Here is an 11,493-nt window from a genome sequence, read left to right as displayed (position 1 = left end):
GCTGAGTCATATGAGAGAGAGAGAGAGAGAGAGAGAGAGAGAGAGAGAGAGAGAGAGAGAGAGAGAGAGAGAGAGAGAGAGAGAGAGAGAGAGATATGTGTGTATGTGATGCTAACCATTCTAGGTGTTTGATTTTTTGTCAATCTTTTCAGTTACGAGTGAAAACTAATATTTTTGTCAATTCTGCGAATGCCAATTAGAAAATCGCTCTTTGGTAACAGTTAAACGTATATTCCATGCAAATAAAAAGGTTTTAACGCATGTTTCTTAGTTAAAGATATCAAGAGTCTGGGTACAACAACAGCAACTAGAAGTCTCATATTTTTATTTCAATGTGAAATGTATATTAGTGCGATGTTCCAAAGTATCCCACTGACAATGAGAAAGTTACATTTGAAAGCAACCACAGAGTTTCAGACAGAGAGAGAACACGGTTGGAGATGAAATATCTATATCTACTATAAGTACTAGAAGAGCATGGGCATGATATCATATTAAGAGGATTTGTCATTAACGTATAGACACGCTTCACAAATCATATGGATTAGGTTTTTGGTTCCAAATAAGAAGACTGACATCATGAAGTCTAAATTACGGTAAACTTTTGTTTACAACATATCGCAATATTTTAAAACGATTTTTTAATCGGAGGTTAGTGAAAGTTCTGCAACAAGGTTTAAAACTGAATCTAAAAAGAACGCATATTTTTTAAAAAAATGTTTGTTATAAAAGTAGATCTTTCTTAAACAAAAATAAAAAACCGACCAAAAAGATGTTCCCGTGCAATAATTTGATTTCTTGATCCAAAAAAGATCTATATCTTTTATGCCTAGGGAACATTTAAGCCAATGGTTGTGCGATGGAATTTACCTCGTATCGTCATCTGACGAAACAAGATTGCTGGGCCGACAGCATAGATAATAATCTGTTTGCCGATGGTCGGGCGATGATTAAGGATTGCTTGACGGACTATTCTACGACGACTGGGGACCTAAAAATCGACTACCGACGCAGGAAAAACTGTAACTTGGGTCGATAGACACAAAATTGGTCGGCTGACGAATAGATAGGTCAATATTACCAAAGACAACAGCTGATGATCTGCCGACTGTCGCCCGATTAATACCATTATTGTCTTAAAAACCGTCTGTCGTTGGTTTTGGAAATGTCTTAAGTATTTTAAAATAATATTTTCAGAATTCTGTTTTCGTTAAAACCATGTACGTGTTGTTTTTATTTTAATTCTAACGTTTGATTTATAAATGATCTAATGATTTATAGATTATCAATGGCTAATAACTGTGACTGATTCGCGGCGAGAAATATTTGCGACTTCGAGGATATTGCAAAATTCCTCACATGCGAAAGTTGTTTAACATTGTTATGACATATTTACATCAATGGATTAAATTCTTTATTTCTTAAGAAAACCGATTCTGATTCATTAGGTTGAAATCTACACCACCCAGTTCTTACCAGCTTATCGATAAGTCGAAATTCAGATAGATAAATTCTACAACACACACTAAAATGACAGCAACGGCACATTATACATAAGAACAAGCACTTCCACAAGCCACAGACTGAACGAAAAAATCATGATGTCAGACTGAAATTCGCATACAAGAATGATAACGTGCTGATATTCATGAACAATAATTGAGTGTATTTTTTCTGCAATTATAATTTGGAATCCCGAGGTCCGGACCCCGTCCCCTCCCCCTGGAAAATTAAAATGTAATATTGCACATAGTAATTTTACAGAAAAAGGCATTGGAACCCTCTTCCCTTGGAAAAAGTATTCATCGTACACCCCCCCCCCCCCCCCCCACACACACGCGCGCTCCTTGTATTTTCACGTCGGATTAATGCTAATGACTTTGTTATACTAATTAATTTATTTTATATTTGCGCAATTAGTGAAAACGTAACGAAGTTCTCAATTTAAAAAAGAACTAATTTATATCTTCGGTCGGTTTATCTTTTAGTAAATTTCATACTTTTTATTTGAATTCAAAATTATACTGTTGGTTTGTCAAACTAAAATACCCCCTACCTTAAAAATACAGTAAGCAAACACACAAAGATACCACCATGTTAGTTAATCATTGAATGTGTTCATGATCATTAACATCTTTGACAGGGCTTTGGTCTGCATTCGTTTTTATAGAAAAATTAGAGAATTCTGACTTAGATAATTTATTATTTGTTTGACAAGGCATATACTTTTTATTTTCAAAGTATAATTTAAAGTTATTTCGCTTTTTCCCATTTTATTATAGTAATATACAACAAAAGGCGCCACTTCTTATAAACAAGCAATTACTACAGTAAGTTATTGATAGCCATGTCGTTGAGTATTTATATATTTACAGATCTCTGACAGATCTACCACTGATTATTTGTATATAACCTATATAATCCGACGAAGGGAAAGGCAGTGGTGTCTGGGCATCCCGGTACTCATTAAGTTTGTTTACAAACAAATCCCACACAGACTGACCATCTAACAGCAAAACCAACCATGCAGTATAGCGCAGGCACAAAGTTAATTATAACCCTTTCTGATGACAATCATTTCCTATTTAACAACTTGCAGTCCTATTTAACGCTAGACCTTAATACCCAGGTCAGCTTTTGTGTCACACTGATGCCTCCCCTCTACTTTACTATACTCTGTCCCGAGTTTTTGTTTCCAACACTTTTTGCTTAATATTTCAATAATAGTAAATACCTTAATATGAAAAATGTCCAAATTATCTGTTTTGAAACGCCCCATCTACCACTTCAGGTTTCAATACACATCCAATATAATTAAAATTAGATCCTTCACGCTCTCGTATTTGATGTGTGACAGCGACATATCTAATACGAGAGCGTGAAGGATCTAATTTTAATTAGATTGAATACACATCCCAAAATTGAAAGTCTACGGAGATTTTGCATTGTATCAGCCATTAATAAGCCCGGATGATAACGTTAAAAATTGCACGAGGTATCCCGAGTGCTTCCGAATGGAGAAAAGATGAAAACATTTCCCATTATAAATCTCTGTAAGAAAATTGTTTTCGTTCCTGTGAAATTTTATGAGTGAAAAGGGATAATTGTTCAATGAAGATATCTTGGATATATTCCCTTTCATCGATTTCAATTGTATTTCTTTCACAGGTATGTGTATTTTTATTCAAGTTCTCAAAAGAGCTCTGGCATTCCTCAACGTAGACACGTCAGTTTTCAAATCGCATTCATTAAGAATTGGTGCTGCAACTTACTTGTACTTGCAGGGCATCCTAGAGAACATAATCAAAACTGAAAAACTTTAAATCTTATATTTGCGTCCAATCTGTATATCTGTAAGCATCTGAATCCTAATAATTGTAAGCTAAGCTTGCAGGTTTGTGGACAGTATGGATCATATGTCCATCAATCATCTCCAGGGCTCAGAAATACGCTAATCCCACTTGTGGCGAAAAATTTGACCCTCAACACATCAATGTCATATGGGCTGGCCGCAGCGGTTTAAAGTGGAAGACCTGGAGCTTCACTTGAACAATCTATTGCATGGGTGTAATGATAACGCGCCCCAAGCACTGATTATCCATTGTGGCGACAACAGCATTGGTCTACAGATAGAAACGAAATAATTACTCTGCAAAGTCCAGACCTTAATGCACAATACCTTACTTATTTGATCAGATATTCTGCCACGTCAATCATGGAGACATACGATATCTAACAGTGCTGCTGAAAACGGTAGGCAGCATATTACATGTAATTGTTCACTTGGGTCATTTGTATGCCAGGTTTGCATGGTGCATTAATTATGCACCCCGATATTCATCGCTGGTTAACTGCTATCCCCCTTCCAGGGTTACCAATAAATTAATGGCTCATTGTCATTAAATTGAACTGTTGGCTGCTAAAATGCCAGTTGAGGATCAGCGCCATCCATCGTTTTGGCATTTGCAGTGCAATCTCATAATTGCTTGTATATTTTCAATTTGTGTAATTTATTGTCAACAGTGTTCAATTAACTGTGTTTAAAATCTAATAATGATATCATACGTGTTAATAATAAAGCCATGACAGTATAGCCATTCAACTTCTGGTCTTCTTTTTAAAAAAAAAGGTGAACTTACTACTCTGTGTGGTAAGTTCTATTTATCAAAGAAGAATACACACCTGGTTGCAAGCAAGATACATGTAACTCCCCCGATTTATGTATTCCTGTTTTACCCAATCCCAATGCACTTGCGCATGTCAGTAATAGCATCTTCCTCTTTTTCATCATGACTTTACCCACCTTTCTTGCCATTATCACCATTTTGGCTTTTCTATAATTTTGTTTCCTTTTTGCTGCTGGTTTACTTGTATGCTTTCAGATAGGAATCAGGTTTCCTCATCGTCATGGCTTGATCCCTGCGTCGGACTTTGCGAGTGATACAGAATGACTATACAAGCCATCGCTTTGACATATGGCATTGTAATCTCATATTTGCTTGTATATTTTGTGTAATTTGTTATCAACTGTCTTTGATTAACTGTGTTTAAATATCTAACAATAATATCAGTGTAATCATACGTATTAATAATAAAGCCACGACAGTACAGCCTTTAATCATCTCTGGCTTCTTTCAAGATAACTATCACATTGTTAGTTGGATACTTTGAAACATTGCAATGGTACATGTAACATATACATTTATACATTAACTATAAGACATTTTGTTGCTGTTGTACTCGGACTCTTGAAATCTTTAAATAAGAAACACGCGTTGTATATTTAGTCTTTGCAAGGAATATACCGGTACATTGAACTGTTACCAAAGAGGGTATTTTTATAACTCGTTGATATTGACAATAAATACTTGTACATAATAATCAAGGAATTGAAAATATTGACACCCGGATAGAATGTTTAGTAGCTCATACACAAATATCTCTCTCTCTCTCTCTCTCTCTCTCTCTCTCTCTCTCTCTCTCTCTCTCTCTCTCTCTCATATTATTACTCAGCTTCGGTTGGTGAAAAGTTTTATTTTGAATTTTGAATTTGACACATTCATGTACAAACGAAACGAAGACTTCATTGCAATCTATTTTTTAAAATTTTAAGTAGTCAATAAAAAAGTTTTCTCTTCAATTTAGATTTTCTCACTTAACACAATCGCTGATTCTCCTGTACATGTATGATGTAATTATGGTTTTAGACCGCGTTCCGATCAGAAAGTCTTTGTCTCAGTATCAGTATGTCACTTCTCCCGGACGCCTGCCTGGTGCGGTTTCTGAGCCTTGCGAATGCTATCCTGGTTCGTTCAGCCCTCTGCCTGGCGAGAGCTGCCTCTTCCTCTGAGACATGATGGAAATCGATTGGCTCGGTGACCCACGGTGATCCATGACAAAACATGAGCAGGACCCCCAGTAGTACTATTATGGTGACTGTCTTCATCTTCAGAAATAAATGAAACAGTATTAAAATACAATATCATTTAGACCGGCCCATCATTAACATAATTCAGGAAGCCAACAACACACAGCAAAAGACATTTGTATTAAACAAAATGCAATTAGTCCTTGATAAATCGTCGGAGGTTTCCCATCGTTTAAAAAAAGGGAGACAGACTCATCCGAATTCATAACATATAACACAAAAAACAGCAAACCCCCCTTAACACCCATTCACCCCTATTCACCATATACCAATCTTCAAAATCCTGATTTGAGAGGATAGTGGGGGTCAAAGTACTTAAACATTCTATTTTAAAGTTATTTTGTTCACCAATTAATTTATATTATTTAATTTATATTTATATTCTATATGTACTAGTATTTGAGAAAAAGTGCACCATAATGATACGTCCCTGTCATTTGTTCTGTTTTATATAAAATTTGAATTTTCAAATGCTGACCTTAATAGGTTGGCTAATAAAGGATACACATATTATTGCCAGGAAGAGATATAACAATTTGAATAAGAATAAAGTATCACTATATTTACCCTATATGACCTGCTGCAGTTGTTACTTCGACGTTCTGCTTTGTAATGATATTATCAGACAGCTGGGTATGGTTTTATAATATCACGAGGACCCTCCATATTTATGAGAAGCATCACTGAGTGTTGTTTTGAATCTCTTAGTTTGAGTAGTTAAAACCATTTTAACAAGACCTTGAACTTTCGGTAGGATATAACAATCACTGATTTCAAGTGAAATATGCACTGATTGCGTAATCTTATCCCAAAAATCAGACAAATCTTGTTGATTTCTAAGAGCCATAAATAAGTGTTCAGTAATGAAATAGACAGACCATTGAAACACATTGCTGTTTGACACAACCAACCAAAGTCCAAGCTCTTGTAAAAATGGTTCTAATTGATCGTTAGCACACTAAATTGCAATCAAATGCCATTGCCGTCAAAGTAGCCTATTACAAGAAGCTTTGGGTCAAACTATATTCTGGTTGTTAGAATATTTATACATAATAAATACCTGGATTAAGAAACAAGACATCATTTTATATTGTTGCTCTAGGATATGGCATACAATAATTAACGTGATCTTATTTCTTTACTTTAAGCATCTTCTGTGCTCGGTACTTGGTGATCAATTGACGTAAGTAACATGATATTACGTCTTTCAATATGTTTCACATACTTATGTTAGTATTTCATACAAGGAAACAAGAGGCCTAGGGGCTAAACCGTTCACCTGAGCAATAATGAATATATTATGAGAAGAAATTAGTTTTAAAATAAAGTTTTAGATAATTTGACGCCACCCCCTGTCGAATTAGGATTTTGAAGATTAGTATAATAATATGGTAAATAGGGGTGCAGGGTGGTTAGCTGGTTTTGGATTTGTTTTTTGATCTTTTGTGTCAAGATTTTGGGTAGGTCTGCCTCCTGTTTTTTAAACGATGGAGAGTACCTGCCCGACATCGTCAAACTCATGATTGGTAACGGGAAGTGGAGGGTTCCACCGTAGGATTCCGACAATTTATCAAGAATTACCTTTGTTTAGTGTAAATGTCTTTTTCTGTGTGTTATTGACCTCCTGCAAAATGTTAATGATGGGCAGGTCGATATGATATTGTATTTTAACAGTATTTCTACATTTATTTTAAGTCTTAATATGAAGACATTCACCATAGTGGTACTAGGTATAGGGACTGTTAATGCCAGGTCACGCCCAACAAGCCTCATATTTTTCTCTAACAGTGACGAAGAATTGCCCAACTAGCCTCAGAGGAGGGAGAAATTCCCGCCAGACAGGGGGTTGAACTAGTCAGGAACGCAGTCAAGAGTGACAGACGTCAAGCTATAGCTAGGCTGGTGGCCGATTGGAGGTGGACCGCAGCTAGAATGGACCTGAATATTAATGATCTGATCGCTGATATAACATTAAGAACATTTTGGATGAGAATCAGCAATGGTGCCAAGTGAGAACTTTAGAGTCTAAATTGTAGAAAGAACCTCTTATTAACTACTTACAATTTTTTACAAATCGTTTGTACATCTCTATGTCAAATTTGAAATTCAAAATAAAATACTGCTTTTACTGAAGCTGAGTCATGAGAGAGGGGGGAAGAAAGAAAGAAAAAGAGAGAGAGAGATGTGTATATGATGCTAACCATCCTGGACGTTCGCTTTTTCATCAATCTTTTCAATTTTTAGTGAAAACTAATATTTTTGTCAATTACGCGAATGCTAATAAGAAACTCCCTCTTTGTTAACAGTTAAACGTAAAGTCCATGCAAAAACAGAGTTTTTAAAGAGTCTGGGTACAACAACAGCAACTAGAAGTCTCATATTTTTTATTTCAATGTGAAATGTATATTAGTGCGATGTTCCAAAGTATCCCACTGACAATGAGATAATTACATTTGAAAGCAACCACATAGTTCCACACAGAGAGCAAACACGGTTGGAGATGAAATATCTATATCTACTATAAGTACTAGAAGAGCATGGGCATGATATCATAATAAGAGGATTTGTGTATAACGTATAGACACGCTTCACAAATCATATGGATGGGGGTTTTTTGGTTCCAAATATCGTCATGAAGTCTTTAATACGGTAAATATTTGTTTACAATATATTGCAGTATTTTAAAGCTGCTTGGTCTGTTTTTTTGTTATTATAGTATTAAATAATTTTCCATACAAACCATTTATCTTAGAAAGTTATGGACTTTCTCCTATTTACCCCAGCAGAATCGGTTTCCTTTCAAAGTTAGAAATATTCAAAGTAAATAAAAATAATTTCTTTTTGGGAAAACGAAAAAACAAACCAAAATGCATCATGGATGTTTAGAAAAGGGAACCGTTTGGTTTCATTCCCCAAATGATTGTTGATATTCAACCCGCATGCTATGCATCGATTGTAAACAAAGCAAACTTCAGAAATATTAGCAAACAAAACGGACACAGGTTTACTTGTAAATTGCCTAAACATTAAAACCTATATTAAGAGCGATGCCAAAGTCGTAATACAACCATATCTTGACGTCCGGGGTGAATTTTAACCTGAGGCGAAGTAATGCGAAACCCTTTTATATAGTTGCTTTTGTTAAAAAAAATTTGTACATCATTTTTTCATCGAAATTTGTCTTAATTGACAGGGAAAACTACCACAATGTCTATTATTATACACATATATAGAATAAACATCGTTTAAAAACGTGCACAAATTTGATATAAGTCCGACCAAGCAGGTTTAAAATGATTTCTCGTTCGGAGGTAAGTTAAAATTCTGCAGCCAGGTTTAAAACTGAATCTAAAAAGAAAGCAAACTTAAAAGAAATATTTGTTATAAAAGTAGATCTTTTCTATACAAAATTAAAACCAACTAAAAAGATGTTCCCGTATAATAATTTGATTTCTTGATCCAAAAAAGATCTATATCTTTTATGCCTAGGCAACATTTAATGCAGGTGTCACTACAGTATTAAATTTTACTATATATTCTTACCAAAATTGCACAACTTTACATACAGATTAAAAATTCAAAACGAACTTCTGGAAAAAATCCTCTTGACATCTTTTTAAACAACGCTTCATTTACAATTTTCTAGCAAAATACACACGTGCATCCAGCAAGGCGTGAGACTTTGTTTACCTCGAAGTTACACATGTGCTTGAAAATCAAGCCCGGGCCTTTTCACCCCCCTCCGGAAACAACACGCATCAAAAATTCAAATGACCTCGCATTATTACAAAAATGGGATAGTTAGACCTCTAACACATTGTTTTTCAGCTCATACAAAAAATCAGCTCCTGTCGCGTGCGGAAACGCCCCGAATTCAAAGGAAAATTCGGGAATTATTTTGGCTCAGCCATGTTTTGACGTGAACCTTCAGTGAAATACTGTTATGACACCTTAAGCCAATGGTCGGGCGATGGAATCTATCTTGTATCGTCGGCTGAAGAAACATGATCGCCGGGCCGACACTGGTATAGGACGACGCGAAGAAGTCACATTAATATCTACGCACACCGATATCCTCAAAAATTTGATTATTTATTAGCTGTTGAGTCGTCGCTCGATCATCGAACGTCGAGTCTCGGTTTGATCTTTACAGTCGATTACATAAAGACTTTCGCAACTGCTGAATATTCAACTGTAACCATATGGGCATTCAACTTCAACTGAGGATCTAAAAATCTGCCAACGACGCAGGAAAAACTATAACTTGGGTCGATGGACACAAAATTGGTCGGCTGACGAATGGATAGGTCAATATTACCCAATACAACGGCTGATGATCTGCCGACTGTCGTCCGATTAATCCTATTTTTGTCTTAAAAACCGTCGGCCGTTGGTCAGTTTTGGAAATGTCTAAAGTATTAATATTTTCAAAATTCTGTTTTCGTTAAAACCATGGACATGATTTTTGATTGCACAAAAACAGATTTCTTAAAATATGCTTTTTTCAGTAAATGAATTATATCAACCTTGAGTATTTGAAATCTTAAATAAACTAATAACTGTGAGTGATACGCGGCGAGAAGTTTTTGCGACTACGAGGTTATCGCAAAATTCCTAACATACGAATTAAAGTTGTTTAAAGTATTATGATATATTCACATCAACCGATTATTTTCTTTATTTCTTAAAAAAACGATTGTGATTCATTGCGCTATAAAAACTGACAGGGTGGAAATCTACACCATCCAATGCTTACCAGCTTATCGATAAGTCGATATTCAGATAGATAAATTTTAAAAGGAGAAAAACCATTTACATCTACAACACATACTAATAATGACAGCAACGGCACATTACACACAAAAACAATCACTCCCAAAAGCCACAGACTGAACGAAATAATCATGATGTCAGACTCCAATTCCCATATAAGAATGATTGTAAATTCTTTTATCTAACGTGCTGATGTACATGAACAATAATTGAGTGTATTTTTCTACAATTATCATTTGGAACCCCGAGGTCCGGACCCCTCCCCCTCCCCCTTTGAAAATTAAAATTTAATAATTCACATGGCAATTTTTCAGAAAAAGGCCTTGGAACCCTCTTCCCTTGGAAAACGATATTATCCTTCAACCCCCCCCCCCCCCTTGGAAAATATTTCTGGATCCAGATCCGCGCTAGTATTTTCACGTCGGAATAATGCGAATTATTTTGTTTTATTGATTGATCTATTTCATAGTTGAGTATTCAGTGAAAACGTACCGAAGTCCTCAATTAAAAAAAAAAGAATTAATTTAAATCCGTGGTCGGTACATCATTTAGTAAATTTCATGTCTCTTATTTGAATTCAAAGTATAATGTTGGTTTGTCGAACTAAAATACCAGCTAATAATTAATCTAACAACTTTGACTGGGCTTTGGTCTGCATTAATTTTTTCTAGAAAAATTCGAGAATTCTCACTTGGGTATTTATTATTTGTTTGAAAAGGCATATACTTTTTATTTTCAAACTAAAACTTATAGTGGAGTGACAAAGATATAAAAAGTTGCTCATTTTTCGAGTTTAATGGACCAGCATACCTCACGGCTTCTTCAAATGTAACTGATAATAACAAACTGTCAACTATCTCAAAATCCCATAAAACGAAATACAAATTCAAAGCAAAGCAACGCGGACCTCTAGAAAGATAGAGGTAGGATCAGGGCCGCGTTTTACACAAAGTCGTGAATATTTTCAGTCTCATGGAATGCTCTTTGACTTACAAAATTTATATAAAACCATTCATTTACCCTTATTTTGATTTCTGTAATTATATTGTACAGCCATTAAATTAAAAAAATTATTAGTTTTTGATTAATAAGTATTCATTAATTTGGTCGTAAGTTCCATTGTAAAATTCAGCCCAGGTGCCTATGAGGAGTAAGCATCCTCTGCTGACCGGTCACACCCGCCGTGTGCTCATTGTCGTAATCGGGGAAAAACCGAAAATTAACGTAGCCAATTAGGCGATTAATTATAGTCTAACAATTAGTATGAAAAACGTCAGTCAGCAGGCGACCAA

At 35.3% G+C, this 11,493-nt stretch overlaps 2 long non-coding RNA genes across 2 annotated transcripts; one reads left to right on the top strand and one right to left on the bottom strand.

The window, feature by feature from the left end:
• Nucleotides 1-5,014: 5,014 nt before the first annotated feature.
• LOC105331654 (uncharacterized) lies at nucleotides 5,015-6,134 on the bottom strand. Its single transcript, XR_900655.4, has 2 exons — nucleotides 5,996-6,134; nucleotides 5,015-5,446 (listed from the first exon to the last, which is right to left on the bottom strand). It is a non-coding gene; the product is annotated as an uncharacterized lncRNA (long non-coding RNA).
• A 359-nt stretch (nucleotides 6,135-6,493) lies between these two features.
• Nucleotides 6,494-7,556, top strand: LOC109619169 (uncharacterized). The gene is made up of 2 exons (XR_002199967.3): nucleotides 6,494-6,611; nucleotides 7,124-7,556. It is a non-coding gene; the product is annotated as an uncharacterized lncRNA (long non-coding RNA).
• The last annotated feature ends 3,937 nt before the right edge of the window (nucleotides 7,557-11,493 follow it).

This window comes from Magallana gigas, chromosome 2, assembly GCF_963853765.1.
Source record: "Magallana gigas chromosome 2, xbMagGiga1.1, whole genome shotgun sequence".
Classification (NCBI taxonomy): domain Eukaryota; kingdom Metazoa; phylum Mollusca; class Bivalvia; order Ostreida; family Ostreidae; genus Magallana; species Magallana gigas.
Note: the sequence above shows the minus strand (reverse complement) of the source record. Positions and strands in the feature narration are given on the sequence as shown.